The 16498-nt window shown below is 34.2% G+C and overlaps 1 pseudogene across 2 annotated transcripts; it reads right to left on the bottom strand.

Annotated features, from left to right (window-relative positions):
• Nucleotides 1–12419: 12419 nt before the first annotated feature.
• LOC137733542 (basic leucine zipper 19 pseudogene) lies at nt 12420–14209 on the bottom strand (annotated as a pseudogene). 2 transcript variants are annotated; one of them, XR_015964215.1, is made up of 3 exons: nt 14114–14209; nt 13698–13822; nt 12420–13607 (listed from the first exon to the last, which is right to left on the bottom strand). The product of XR_015964215.1 is annotated as a basic leucine zipper 19 pseudogene, transcript variant X2 (transcript). The 2 variants fall into 2 exon arrangements; XR_015964214.1 differs by lacking the exon at nt 14114–14209 and having other exon boundaries at nt 13698–14102.
• Between the last annotated feature and the right edge of the window lie 2289 nt (nt 14210–16498).

Raw genomic sequence — 16498 nt, 5'->3', positions numbered from 1 at the left:
CTTTTCTTTCATTTCTGGCTGGGGCCAAAACCCATGCGGTTTGTTTCCATGAGCATCACCCAAAAAAAAAAAAAAAGTAACTACCAAAAGAGTGATGGCAACAGTGGTGGAAGAGGTCAGCTTTGCACTCTCCATCTCCACCTCATCGATCATCAGTCGGTGATCTATGGCGTTTGCTCTAATACCCTCTTGAAGCAGATGGTTGAGCTCATACAAAGATCCAAATACATATGACGTCAAAACCGAAGCGAGAAAACATAATTGAAACCCGAAACTTCAAGTTGCGAGATTGTAAAATGCAGTTAGTGATCAGTGTGATTTATGGCCTTTGTTCTTGCTAGTACCCTCATGAAGAAGATGGTTGAGCTCATACAAAGATTCAAATACATCCACGTCAAAAAAACTGGAGCGAGAAAACGTAATTGAAACCGATACTTTAAGTTGCGAGGGTGTAAAATGTAGTTAGTCATCGGTCGGTGATCTATGGCCTTTGCTCTAGCCAGTATCCTCATGAAGTAGATGGTTGAGCTCATACAAAGATCCAAATGCATACCACGTCAAAACCGAAGCGAGAAAACATAATTGAAACCTAATACTTCAAGTTGCGAGCTTGTCAAACGTAGTTAGTCATCAGTCAGTGATCTATGGCCTTGCCCAGATGGTTGAGCTCATACAAAGATCTAAATAGATACGACATCAAACCGAAGCAAGAAACTTTAAGTTGTGAGGTTGTAAAATGTTGTTAGTTATTTGTCAGTGATCTATGACCTTGCCTAGTACCCTCAGCTGAACCATATTTGACTTTAATTAAAAGAAATGAAAGAGCTTGCAATATTGAAAGGATCTTTTGATATAAAGGTTGCTAAACCTGCTAGTAGAATAAAGCTTTGAAATGAAAATGGTGCAGCAGTTGGTTCTCTAGAGAGAGATTTGTTTGATTGTTTTAGTCTTCTTTCTTTCCTATCTTTTTTTTTTTTTTTTTTTTTTTTTTTTTTGGCCTTGGGTTTAGATATATTGAGAACAAACCATATTGTAGAAGCAAATCTACTTTGCTGCACTTGCGTGAATAATATCTATAAGCATATAACATATAATAATGAATGTCATTTGATATCTGTAAGCCAATTATATATATGTCACTTGATGCAAGTTTAGCTTAATTTCAAAATAACCTCACAAAAAGCTATAATTTAGCCTTAGACACAAATAAGTAAAATTGTGCCAAATTTAAGCACAAACACAATGCAGATGCATAAAATTTTATTTGAAAACTATACAAAATAACTTGAAGGAGGTCAAGTATGATTAAATAAAGTAGAAAGAGCTTATTTTATTTAGACAAAAAAATGGGAGAAAGCTACGTGATTTCATTTGCGATGCGACGCTGCGGCTGTATATACTATATAGTAGAGACTTGAGTGGTCCTATTCATACAGGTTTAGATTATACTTTGTCTGTTTGCGTATACAAAGTCCCCATCAGATTAAAGAGAGGAACTTTAATATATGTATTGAGACTATATATATATATATTTATATAAGGATATGCGAATGTGATGCACATGTGCAACTTGATGAGGGAAAAAAAAAGGACAAGGTTTACATGGGCAGAACCATGAAGATATCAAAATGGTCCCGAGACTATTGTACTATATTTTTTTTCACACAGAAAAAATTAGAGTTATTCCTCTAATTTCCAAAGACTTATTAAGGATTTAGAGTCTCAACCAAAATCTTATCTTTATTTTCATCATTGAGTTCTATTTGAGACTAGTGGCCCTTATGTAATTAACCAGTGATGAATTTTGAGAGACTGTTAAGTGATCAGAAGAGGAAAAGACAGGAATTAGGCAAGGGCCGTGAGAGAGTTGGTTTTTATTTTTTATTTTTGCTTGATTTTTTTATTTTTTTCTTTGAAGTCTCTTGATACAATTACTTTTACTTTTCTTTTCTTTTTTCTTATTTTATTTTGAATATGAGTTATGATACTGGGTATGGGGTTGAGTTGAGAAAGAGTGACATTATACTAAACTCAAATATTGGTGGTCGGTAATTAGGACACGACATATATTTATTTTTCTTAAATCAGAATAGCATTTTAAGGTGAGACTTTTGATCTCTCCTAAGCCAAAATCCTAGCTCCGCATAGCAGTTGGACAATAACTAAGAAACGAAATGTGATCGAATTTGCTGCAAACTAGTTAGGGATATATTCAACGTTTATACGTATATCCTAATGTTATAAACATTCAAAAGCTGCAGGAGCAGTTCTCTTAGGCTATATATACGTCAATTTTGTAAGCAGAAGCTACATGCCTTAAACAAGGCCTTAAGTTTATGGGCATTGACACTTATGTTCAGGTAGAAGGAGATTCACGGGTTCTCGTTGAAAATAGATTTTTCAATGGGTTCAGAATACAGAGAGGTATGCCATAAGTTATTATATAAGCAGAGGGAAGGTTTATTTATTTATTTATTTTTCATTTTTAAGTGTCCCTCTACTTGTATTATAACATATGTGTATGTACCCGTGCTTTGTACACATTGAAAAGTCTCTTCTCATCAACATCATCCAAAATTCTAAAAGATGTTAGGCGCTAGGTGGGCGAGAGGCTGGGGCCTAGCACCTATGTGGCTAGGCGGATTTAAGTAAATTTATTATATGTCATATAAATAAGTGTCTGCTTATATTTAAAAAATACATAATTTCACTAGGATACATAAATTGCAAAATAGAATGACATATGGATTATAAAGTATTAAAACATAATGAAAACATGGGAAAAAAGCATATAATACGTGGTCATCTAAATATTCAACAAGTCTCATGAAATTTATTGAAAAATAAATAAAGTGTGAAATGAAAGTTATTTATTTTCAATCTAAGTAAAAGTCGCAACTAGACGGGTGTTTAGGCGGGTCTGGATGGCCTAGGAAGACGCATAGGCGATCTAGGCAGGCACCTAAGCAGGTTTAGGCGTCCTTTCTTATTTTCAAATGCCTAAGGGTTAATCGGTGTAGTGACCAACCGTCTAGTGCCTAGAAAAAACCTAGGTGGCGCTAGATGAGATTTTTAGAACAGCGACATCATTGGCGACAAGGCGCAACTTCCTTAGAGAATAAAGTCAACTATTGAAGACATCATTCAACTCGGAGAACTAATTTTCAAAAACATAATTCATGCATATTTTCCGCAAAGCAAACATGACAATCAGTTGGTCACTGAATTTGGACATCAGTATAATCATAAGTGTATATTTGGTTTTCATAATTTTTTCATTCCATTACAAGGTATATGTATTGTGATTGTATGTAAAGATTCGTAAAGGATCATCGCTGTAATTCAAGCTTTGTTCAGAAAAGAAAATAAAAAATAGATTGATTGAATTTTTGTTAGAATGATATTTGGCTGAAGATTTAGAAGTAAAAAGCATGATACGAATTTTAAAACTGCAATGCAAGGGAGGCTTTCACAAGCTATCTCAATTTCTTCCACCACTTGAAATCCGAGTTTACTCATTTGTTTACTACGCTTAAAAATTAGAACGGTGGATGCACTATTGGATTTTTATGCGCTTCAAATTGTTAAATTTATTAAGTTTTTTTTTTTTTTTTTTTCTCACTCAAAAGGGAACTAGCTGGTGGCTTCGCCACGATAGTCTATTTTTTTTGAGGGGTTGGAAGATTCATAGAAGCATTTTAACATTTTCTAACCACCATCGAACTCAGGACGTGCTGTATGGAATACGTACTTGTAATTCATTTCCAACTACTGAGCCACCCGTGATTGTTTATTAGGTTAAAAATATTCGCCTTTGTAAAACCATAAAAAGTAAGAAATATTTTATGTGTTTGTTTCAACTAAAATTGCTGATTTTCATCACAAGACTATTAGATTTATCGAATAAAAGACACTTTTTAACTCTAAATTACTTTAAAAAGAAGGGACATGTTTGAACTAGAAACATGGTGAATTGAAAAAGAAAACCTAATCATCATCGCAACACATGCGCAAGACTATTGGATTTGAAAACTGTACTGTGAAAAAAGAAGAAAAAGATATAACTTTGCATATAAATGGGCTTAATCCAGAAAAAAATTGGGTGCATTTTTCTCACTACTATCAAGTTTGGTAATGTATACCACCTTATTTATCATCGTTAGTTGAAATTTTCAAGGTTTGAATGCCGAATATTTGTTAGGCCCAAACCAAACAAAACTGTATAAACAAAACCGAACCAAAACCAAATTGTTTGGTTTCATTTCGGTTCACACTATAAAATCGAAGACAAGTAAATTTCGGTTTTGATTTTAGCCCAAAACCATACCTACCCTTGTTTTTGTGGTGCTAAATTGGTGGTGTGGGTTGTTGGTCGCCTTTGCTTTCCGGGCAGCTGTAAACCTGCGACAGGTCATCCATCCCCTAGCCTTTTATGTTTTCTCTACTAGCCACTATTGGGCCTCTATTTGTTGGGCCTATGAGGAGTATTTTTCTTTTTGGGTTGAAACCCCTTTATGTTTTTATCACAATTAGTTCCTGAAATTGGCATATACTATAAAAATGATTTTTAAAATTGAAAATCAATCAATGTAATCTTTAAAAATGAGTGTTGCAAATCAATGTGGTCATTCTGTCACTATACCATAAAAATTTTTGTTATGTGCTGATGTGACACATAACTGGGTCTATAAACTAATTAAATATTATCTATGTTGATTTAAAATATTTAAAAATTAAAAACATATTTGTTATAATTAAAAACTTAAAAAAAGAAAAAGGAAAAATAACTTAAAAACTGTGTACTTTATCTGCTCAGCTTCTTCCCCTCCCACAGTAGCCAAACACACCAGCCGCTTCGCAAACCCTCCATCTCCATTTTTCTCAACAACGAGTTTCCGGTCATCACCTTCATCAACATCGTCATCGTGATTTCAGCGTCATTGTACAACCAAAATTTTCAGTTCTCGAAAAAAAGATAAAATTTGACATCTGAACCCAGAAAAATTCAAAGATTTAAACAATCCAAAAACACAAAGGGTAGATTCCAAAATCCAAAGCTGTTATGACGACTCCAGACCAGAGAGGCAAAGCCCCATTACTCAAAATCTTAACGCAAAAGCACTCCCAATCACCTCCTGCATATCCGCCCCAATCAGCACCGCTAGCTCCACCATCACCCACAATACATACTCGCCCTCGGGTACTCTTCCCTACACAGCTCTGCCAAGTGTCGCCCAGTCCCCACCCCCAGTTGAGCCGACAGCAGTTGCGCCAACAGCCATATCGCCGTCACCCACATCAGTAGGCACAACAACGAGTTCCAAGTCGTCGCCCACTTTATCATTTTTTTTCCAAGTTTTTATTTTACAATATAAAAATCATTTTTTATTATTTAAATATTTTAAATTCACATGGACAATATTTAATTAGATTGTGGAACCTAGTTTTCATTTACAGGAACTATATTAATCCATTTTTAATTTTAAAGACCATCTTGATGGTATAGCCAATTTCAATAATCATTTGTGATAAAAAAATCCTTTCTTTTATGTTCTGTTTTGATGTAGGATGAAATAATTATTTATGCTTTGTTTGATAAGTGGCGCTCTTTTTGTTGCCAATTCTTTCTAGCGATATGTAAGTTGTACATGGGAGTCTCCATAGACTTCCCGTCGCCTCATGTTTTTGACACAATATTTTATAATATTGATACGAGAATTAACATTAAATTGTAAGGTGACAAATAGTGTATGGTGTGGATAGATTTGTCAGTGTACCAAGGAACACCAAGTGTTATAATACAAGTGGTTGGATACTTAGAAAAAAAAAATTCAACCACTTATATTATAACACTTGATATGGTATACAAGATTGTGTTTCCAATACATTGAAAAATTCTTTATAGAGGATCCCACTTCGAAGGAGTTTCTTAGCATTTCTCAAAAAAAAAAAAAAATTGTCATTTCGGGTTGGATTGAATGATTATTCATTGAGCATTGAGCATTGATCGAGCAACACTAGCTTAATCAAATATCTTAATGCATTTTGTGCCATAAATTTTAACAATATTAAAGAATAAAATAGTAATTTTAACAAGGAAAATAAAATCAATCAAAGTAGTACTATTTGTAACATTTATAATATTATGCATATATGGATAATGGTCCCCTTGTTGTGTTACCACAAGCTTTTTTTTTTGGTTTTGGTCTGTTTGGAGTGGTAAAAGTTTAAAAATAAATGAACAAATAATAGGAAATTTGGGTTTGGACTAAATTTATTTTAACCAAAAATCATGTTATAATTTTATTTAATTAAAAAGACTTAAATTTTAATGAAAAACCCTTAAACTTTCATAAAAATGACAAATTTTTTTTAATGAAAAAGACATAATTTTAATATTAAAAAAAAAAAAAAACTGATGCGCAAGGCCTGCGCATCATCACACATACTGTTTATGAAACTTAACGGTACTACACTGTTCATGAAACTTACTATATTGTTTATCAAATTAACAGTACTACATTGTTTATGAAACTTAACGGTACTACACTGTTTATGAAATTTACTACACTATTTATGAAACTTACTACATTGTTTATGAAACTTAACGGTACTACATTGTTTATGAAACTCAACGGTACTACACTATTTATGAAACTTAACGCGCACTGGGCACACATGTTTATATTTTTTGTTTTTTTCTTTTCTTTTTATCCTTATCATTAAATAAATTTATTAGATGATTTTTTATTAAAATGTAAAATTTTGAATCCGTATTTTCCTTAAATAATATACTGAAGGGATGAAAATAAAAAGGGAAATTAACCTTTTTAAACCCGAATTCATAATCTATAATTAACTTGTTTGTAAGTGAGATGTCTTAGAATTGAATCTCATAGATGGTGAGTTTGAAATTAATTTATTTCATTCACCTCTTAGTATATCGTGATATTAGAACATCTAAGAAATGGTAATTGAAATGTTAATGGAAAAAAATAAGATGAAAAGGAAAGGTCGGAAGATGAAGTTAAATTACAGAAAGGGGACAAAGTTAGAAAGCAAGAGAAATGGGACAATGTTAATGTCCCCTTCCGTTGTCCATGAAATGTCTCACTCGAGGTTTATGAGGCAAATAGTTGTTATCGCTAAGCTACAATATTATGTATGATATTATGGAGTTGCATGAATGATTCATATGGGTCCTTCGCATATCAACGAGATCTAGGAAGATAGTGAGATGTAGCACTTTCGTGGATGTACCTGAGTGACTAGGTGGCCTTTACTTTATACTAATTTTTATATAAATTGTTTGATAATCCTTTAGTTTATATTTTTTATTGAAAATTAAGTGCAATTATTAAATAAGATTTTAATTATCAAAAAAGTGAAAAGTGAAAACCAAGTAAAACAAGAAAAGCACCTTTGCGGCTGTGCCTCTTAACCAAGTAATGAGAATGAAAGGCTCCTCTTTTTTTTTCTTTTTTTTTGGTCAAAAACATGAAAACTCATTGAATAAGAAATGCCCAATACAATTACATCAAACTAATTCAATAAAGTGGCGATGGCCAAAGCCTATTCAGCAAAAAGACAGAAAATAAAAAAGGAATCCTAATCCTTAACCCGCAAAAGCCGACATGTGCTGCCGCTATCATCTCGCCATCGGTCACAATGGTAGCCGTCCTAAGAAAACCAACTTTACGTTGAAGAAAGTATCGCGGTGCAAAGCAATTCAACCCGCAATAAAGAAAAATTCCACCACAAAAACTGCTACACGGAAAAGAGTCAACAAATCTAAAACGCCGGGAAAGGGCAAAGATCGCTAAAAAAAATTACAAAAAAAAAAAGCTGAGAAATAAAGATGTGACTTCTCAAACGGATAACTAGGGACGTCGGAAGAGCAATACAAAGACATAACTAGAAAGAACAGGAAAAAGGAGAGAAATCATTAAAAAAGGAAGTTGCCGCGATCTCAACCAAAGGAACGAGTCCTGCGACGCTGAAATGGGGCTTCAGATTTGGTGCTGTAAATGAAAGGCTCCTCCTAAGAGTGGGCCACAATGATGGGGGCAACCCTACAATATTGAGTAAGATCATTTTAGCAAGATTTACTTTTAAGAATCATCTCTTTAAAAAAAAAAATAAGCAAAACGGAAATGATTAGATCATTTTAGGGTTATCGTCTCAATATGATCACATAATGTTCACCGGAATATTATTTTTTACTCTATTTTAAATTTAGTACTATTATTGCGAATTAGTATTACGATCTAATTGTTAAAAGTGAGAGGTCTTATGTTCGAATATCGTGGATGGCAAATTTGATATCAAATTAGGCTGCTCATTGTGTGGTTTAGTCGAACTTCTCCTCCCTTTAGTGAAAAAATATCGATGTACTAAAAAAAAAGTACTATTATTAGGGGAGAGAGTTCGACATTATAATAATTTAGAAAAAAATTGAGTTTCGAATCCGGAATGTATGGGTAAAAACTCAGCTCACTACGATATTAGACTACATGCAAAATACCGGAAACATTATGTTCATCAACTTTTTTGTTTAAAATTATATGATAAAATGTTTTCCTATTTGGTAGTTGTTTTAAAAGATATACGTTCTTTTCATCAAACTGCATTGATGATTGAGGTTACACGAATACTTTTGAGTTTAGTTTAAATATAAAATCTAAATTAAATGCTATATTTTTTTAGTTTAATACTAGTTGAACTAATTTGTTTGTTAAGACAGAAATATCCAACTCAACCATCAAAACCATATTAAGTAATTACATTCCGAATGGTAACATGCATACGTAACATAATACTTGTTCACCAAAAAAAAAAAAAACAAAAAAAAAACATAATACATTAAAAAAAACAAAAGAAATCACTACGTCCTAAGCTCTTCCTCAGGACATTCTAAATTCCTAAACTCTAAAATAATAAACCTCAGACCTTGACATGCTTACTAAAACCATAAAGGTGCGTTTGTTATACCGGATTATCTCAAATTGGATTAACTTTAAAAACGAGCAGATGAAGAGTTGGCGATTCTTGATTCTCCACGATTCGAAACGAGTTGACTTGATTATGGATTCTAGGTTCTCCGTGGTTTTGGGTTGGTGGGTGTAGGCGATGTTGGCGTCTTAGCAATCCCATGGAATTCGGGGGGCCTTGCTAAGACCTCCTAGGGAAGGAGATAGTCCACTCAAGTCCCGCTTTATTCCATTAAACTTAGTCCCTGTAAGTAACAAACACGGGACTATACTAACGTATGGTCTAGTCCAATCTAGTTTAGTAAGAGTTAACGTGCCCAAACAAACGCAGCCTAAAAGTCAACCCAAGAACCCAACAAATTTTTTAAAATCTTAAAAGAAATAAGCTTGCGTTCGAGAAAATAATCTCATTTAGTAATAGCCTGTCATGCAATAAAGCTTCTATCTACCCTAAATATTTTGTTGAACTTACTATACTTTTCCTTAAACTAAGTGTTTATTCTTGAAAAATACTATTAAGTTGGTATTGATCTGAATTCTCTAAAGAAAAAGTCCCTCCTTTTAAGTTTTCATGTAGTTAATAATTAATCAATACATAATGTAGAAAGCATTCACAATGTACTATTCAATCAGATAAAATGTTGAACCCTAATTTTGTGTGTTAAAGATAAGTGGGATCGACAATCTGATAAAGAGTGGAGTCCTTGCATCTTTCCCTCTCCAATCAAAGTGGAAATCTGACAAAAATAGGCCCTTGTTAAAGATGTCCCTTTCTATCCATCATTATTTGACAAGAAAAATTTGAATACCTGTTGTATGCAAGTGATCGAACAGTCGATGCACGTCCATAAACACAACTGTTAATTTTCTGCACTACTGTTGAGCAGTTGCAGAGCTGATTTGGTTTTTCACGGGAAGAGAGGCCAGGTCCCATGCACAAAGGGGTAATTACACACTTAGGTTTGTGGTCACTTTCAAAAAGATTATGTGGTTGGAAATTTTTGTCCAAGCGAATTGACCAGAAAATATATATATAAAAAAAAAGAGAACACCAAAAATCAACTAATTAACACCGGTGCTATGTTTGCTAAAGAGTCTTCGATGCTTAAGACAACAAGAGGTTTAGGCAAAACTGAAAAGTTCATAGAGAGTTCTCAATTACCAGATTTAGTGAGTGGCTATTTATATAGCAGAAGTTCAACAGTGTATGCTATGCAAGCCGACGTGTGGATGCGGTGTCCTCTGCCCGTGGAGAAATATTTTCTTTGGTGGATGCCTAGGAGACATCCAAAGGTCTTTTACTTTATCCTGAACTATACATGTAGGAGGTAGTCTTTAAGATGGAGTTGGGTAGTGAAGAGAGACCATATGGACACCATAAGGAGCCTTGCACTGGCTGTTTGGGTGCCCTACGGGTTGAACTGAGATATGGTAGTTGCCCACTCCCCTCGGGAGAGGAGTGGTGTCTTGCTTGTGAGCCATGTGTTGATGGAGTTCTTGGCAAGTGATGTCTTGGGGCCTGTTTATTGTTGTGGGCTTTCGACGTCTTCATTGCGCTGATCTGCTTAGCCCATTAAGGTTGATATTGTGGTATGCTCATGTTGTAGAGGGTCACTCTGTAATCTGAGACTTTTATGCATAGAGACACATTTTGAGTAGATGTCGTTAATTTATGTTAATTTTCATATACTCAACCTTTAATGTTTTTATCGAATAAAAAAACCTTCAATATTTTTCATTTAGTACCTTAAGTTTTATATTGTTAACAATTGAAGCCACACTGGTTTTGATAGTTTGGGCATTTCACTAACTGCCTATAAAGTAGTGTAAAATGATCTTATTTATTAACTAAGGAATTGTCATTAGCACTCCAAAAATCTTATTTGGCACTCCAAATTTTTTATAATTAGAAAGAAACATACACTTGTGAGAAATGTAGAATGAAATTTTTGAAGTGTTAATAACAATTCTCATTAACCATAATGTACTTAAGATAATGTCCTCGAATTAGAACCCCTAGACAACTACTTGAAAACAATTAGCCAAATTAGAAACTATTGAAAGTCTCGGGACTGACTAGGGTACATTAGGTTAAGTATTTAATACGATCACGTATTGATGGCCATATATAATTGTTTGTTTTTAGTACAAAGATATATTTTACATTAAGGGAATGAGGAGTTTGGTTAAGTCACACAATATGTAACCTAATTTGGTATCAAATTCGTCATACACGAGATTTGAAAGGAGTTTGGCTAAGTCGCAAAATAGGCAACCTAATTTGGTATCACACAATAGGCAACCTAATTTAATATCGAGTTCGTCATACACGAGATTCGAACCTAAGACCTCTCACTTACAAATAAAAATAAATACAACCAAATTATAGTATTGAGTGGCTTATTGATGGCCAAATATAATTGTTAGATGTCATTATTTTATATCTGGGTAATTGTACTCAGTACTCAGTTATATTACAACCAAGTCCCAAAGACAGAGTGAACTTCACAATTTAGCCTTTTTGATCCACCCCGTTCTTTGAAATTCCTCTAACCTTCTCCTCACATATATTTGAAGTCAATTAAAAAAATCGGCCAGGAACAAAATAATAAACAGAGGAAGAATCATGTGCAAAGGTTGACTAACAAAAATATCAACTCAACAAATGGTAGATAGCCTTGGTGGTTATGGTTTTCTTGTTCAATCCACTGTATTCTGAATTCAAACTTCACATTTTTCCTTACTGTAGATTAGTGTGAAATATCATTTATATTAAAAAAAAGAATATTAACTGAGCAAATCAATACTATATATAACAGGGTTGTGATTAACCTTAACAAAAAAGAGAGTCTTTCATGTAACCAAAGATATCATATAACAAGCATCTATTCGACCGATGCTGCACTTTTTAAATACATGACAAACATCTATTAAATGATTGATTTTATTAAAACTATGTCTTAATTGCAAGAGAATATTTATACGGAATGGGCACCATAAGATCAATTTTGATAACATCTTTCTTTTTTGGATTAAATCAATGAAAATGGGCTTTATACGCTACACACTGTAATAGTGTGCACCCTCAACGCCCTTTATTTGTGAAAACCTGGCTTTCCAAGATGAGGCCTGCTCATAGCTCAAAGGTTTAACAATTCCAGGGAAGCAAAATGAAATATTCAGACGACCAGAGACTGAAACGATGAAAACGCAGTCGGGAAAAGTTGACAGAGAAAGGAAACTAGGAAAAGAAACTTAGCATCTTCATCTTGTTGTCGAACATCATATAGATTGGTGGCAGAACAACAATCAAGTCCCAATATACGGTCTGAGAAAGGACTTCTCATTTCTAATTAAACTCCATCCACAAAAATTTTACAAGGATGCATCAAGAAACAAAGAGAAGTCATGATTTGAGTTATTCAGAAATACCAAAACAACAAATATTATGAACATAAACTTACACGTCTTTTACACAATGTATTACACCCTGAAATATGATAGGACACGTTTACTTACATTTTCGGGAAATTGTTCTGGCATAGGATAAAACCCTTGTTACGATTCCCTTGCTAATGATATCTTGTTGAAATTGGGAATCAAACAGATATTTACAACATGACACCCACTATATTTTCATTCCTAATCTTTTAGATAACAAAGGATGGTATGTTAGGAATGAGAATGACATCTATACGGGCCATCCTTGTATTCTATACCTAATGAGCAAACATGCTTTTATCGTCATATGTAGTTTTCGGATATTTACTCTGGTATACAAGGATGAACTTACATGCTATAGTTGCTTCAGTAAATTACTCAGCTTGTGTCGACTCCTTATTTGTATTTGCTCGGCAATCAATTACTGCAGGCTGACGATTTCCTCCTGATGACACCATCGTTTTTTCCCTTGCACCGATACTAACCTGGACGGATGACCCAACAGGTGGACAGGAGCATGGTAAATCGGTTTGACAATGAAGTCCCATTGCCCCAGCACTAGACTGCAGATTACACTGACTTTCCTTGAAGTAAGTATTACCGTTACATTGTTTTTGGAAGGGGAAACCACCCAACTCATTATCAATCTTTCCTCTAAGTTCCAGCACAAGGCCTTTCAGCCTTAAAAACTCAGCTTCAAGAGTTGCCTGTGCCTGTATTTTCCCAACAAGTTGCTGGTTCAACACCTGCAATTTCCTGATTTCCTCTTCTAAATAAGCTGTGTGCGCCTTCTTTTTGTCCCTGTACTTTCGAACGGCTTCTCTATTGCCCAGAGGCCTTCTTCTTTGTGGTTTCGGGATGGAACGCTCTTTATTCTTGCTATCATCATCATCATCATCTTCGGACGAAAGAACTTGGGTGTGTGTGTGGTAGCAAGTATGTGTATGTGCAGCATCAGGGCCAGGAGGGTTGCAAGTGTGAGTGTGAGTGCATGTCTGCGTGTTCAGAATTTCATCAAAAAATGTATCTACAGAAGTTGAACCTGGAAAATTGCTAGAGCAATTGGGATTTGGAAGCAAAGCATGGTCTGAAGCAACCACCTCCCCATCATCCATGTTTTCTTTGATTACTTGAAATAAGAACTACTTCAAGCTAAACAACACAAGAAATATGTATCTGCAAAATACAGAATTGGGCCAATTCCCATTTTATTGGTATACAAATTATAATAACTTGAAGCACAATTAAACCAAACTTAGTTCTTACTCAAAAGTATGACGTTTTGACTGCAGGTACGGATCCGGAATTCAAAATTGAAGTGAGATGAACTTTGAAGACAAATTTCATTAGCGAAAGGAATTTATAAAAATTTCGGCGGAGTCTCCTTTTAGCTGCATCCAAATCAAATACAATTCAAGAATATATACAAGCAGCTGATCCCTCTGAAAAATATTCAGTTAACTTATTTGAACATATAAGCATAAAATCAACCATGAGCTGAACTCAGAAGTAGAAAGTAATTGATAAATTCGATTCCACAGGTGGTGAGGAGAACAACTTCAAGTGGGGCAATAATATATGATGGAGCAGAACACAATATAAAAAGCAGATTTTTGTTGCAGAATATATGAACAGAGGCAGAAAACTATGGAATTCTTTGTGAAAGCAGTATGACTTGTTACCTGATTTTTGCCTCAGATTCTGTGAACATGATTGTTTAGAAGTCAAACACTCCAGCACTTTTGTTGGAGGATAAAATGTCAAACACTCTACAGTACTAACTGGTGCAGTTTTATTCCCGGTCTTCAGATAATACACATGACATTTTATATTTTCATTTGTGCCAGTGTCACAGTGTCTATTACGTTTTTTTTCAGCTCGGGAGCTATTTTTCACTCTCATTTTAACTTCTCACACACCTATCTTTATTTAGGTTAAAACAGCATTTCCCTTTCAGTTTCTTCCTTTAAATTGGGTTTCTTCTCATACTTTGTGGCCATAAAATGGCCTGTTTTAAACTTCTTTGGTAACAGTTTTTAATTTACAAATAAAAAGAAAACTGACAGTTGTTTGGCAACTGATATAGATTTCCTTTATTTGTGGAACTTGTAAATGAAATTCTTTTTGCTGTCGACTTTTGAATTTGAGGTCATAAAATGAAAGGAAAATTAATAAAAAAAACTTGAAAATTTTGAGTTTTAACGAAAATGGCAAAAAAATGTTGTAAATGAATAGTACCAAAATTGACTTTTTAGTGTAAAAATATGGTTTTTCGTTAAAGTGAACAGTACCGGAAGCTTTTCGTTAAAGTTCCCTAAAATGAAAGGGAATGTGACGAAACGGTCGTCGTATTTTTTGGAGGAGAAGAATTTTGGGTTGGTAGGATGGTCCAAAGGTTCCAAGACTCAGACGAGATCTGCAGTCGAGATTAAGGATCCTCCTGACCAAGCTCATCGGGCTGTTGAAATTTTATCCAACTGTTACAATTATTATAACTTTTAGAGGGGCCCTCTGTTTGTAGCCGTTGGATAAAATTTCAACGGCCCGATGGGCTTGATCAAGAAAATCCTCACCTTTTGCTCAAGAGAGGATCCTGATTCGCATGTTTTGATATGGATCTAATGTATTGCACAATCATACGTAGGGTCTAATAAGTAGAGCAATTAAAGTGTCCATAATTTGAAAACAAAATTGCACCGACTGTCATTGAATGTTTTATCATGACTATTCCAGAATTAACACGAAACTTTAAGTTACACATCAAATCTCATCATTTCATAAAAAACTTTCATCTTTTTTAGTGTAAAATATATCATTGTATTAAAAAAAAAAGTTACTCATCAAATCTCATCGTTTCATCAAAACATAAGTAGGATAAAACATGACTCATGTTTTGAATTTTCCTCGCGATTCCTGCAGATTAGTATCCAAATTTGAATTTGAATTCGCATGAAACTATGAGACCTACAAGTAATTTTACATGTTTTCGTTGAGTCGTTAACAACAGTAAGCTTCATTTTTTCTGGTATTTGTTACATGATTCGTGAACATTATACATTGGTTGTCTTATATAAGTAATTGCTCAAGAGGCTTTTGACATTGATTGTGTTAGCTTCGGAGGATTTTAACATTACCAAGATGGAAGGCTACATCTTACTATTAGAATCATGTAAAATTACTTATTCCACCATGATAGGTAGTTACAATACGATAGGTAGTTTAGCTTGTACAAATACTTATATGGCAGGTAGTTGAAACTGTAAAAGTACTTATATAATAGGTAGTTTAGATTATAAAAGATCAATTGAAATCTAAATTTATGCCGACTAATATTATAATATGATAGGTAGTTTAGCTTGTACAAGTACTTATATGACATGTAGTTTAGACTGTAAAAGTACTTATATGATAAGTAGTTTAGATTGTAAAAGATCAACTGAAATCTAGGTTTATGCCGACTAATAGGGTACCTGAGTTGAAAAAAAGAAAAATAATATAACTAATAGCAAGGCCCCCCCAAGAGATTTATAGGTGTCCAAAATTTTGGAAATGTCCTAAATTAATTTTAGGAAATATGTGGTGCGAATAAAATGACTCTAACTTTGGCTTATAGCACACAGTTTTTTGTAAAAAAAAAATTTGAAATTTTTAGCTTTAAAAAATATCTTGCGCTGAAGTTAAGGAAAATATTGCAAAACCTTTAGATGTGATCCTACCGATTATTAGGTTCTGAAACTATTTTTTATTGATTCTTAAAGTGAGAAAATAGAAAAATGTGACATCCCACATTGCCCAGGGGAGTGATCTTTATATGTATATTCTCATCCCTATCTAGTACGAGGCATTTTGGGAGCTCACTGGTTTCGGGTTCCATGGGAGCTCCGAAGTTTAGCGAGTAGCGCACGAGAGCACTCCCATGATGGGTGACCCACTGGGAAGTTGCTCGTGAGTTCCCAAAAACAAAACCGTGAGGGAATGGTAAGTCCAAAACGGACAATATTGTGCTACGGTGGAGTCGGGCCGGGATATGATAATTTGGTATTAGAGCCTAACCCTGGTCGCGTGTG

This window comes from Pyrus communis, chromosome 7 (assembly GCF_041283825.1).
Source record: "Pyrus communis isolate YQ-2024b chromosome 7, ASM4128382v1, whole genome shotgun sequence".
Lineage (NCBI taxonomy): Eukaryota > Viridiplantae > Streptophyta > Magnoliopsida > Rosales > Rosaceae > Pyrus > Pyrus communis.
The sequence above is the reverse complement of the archived record's forward strand: the minus strand, read 5'-3'. Positions and strand labels throughout refer to the sequence as shown.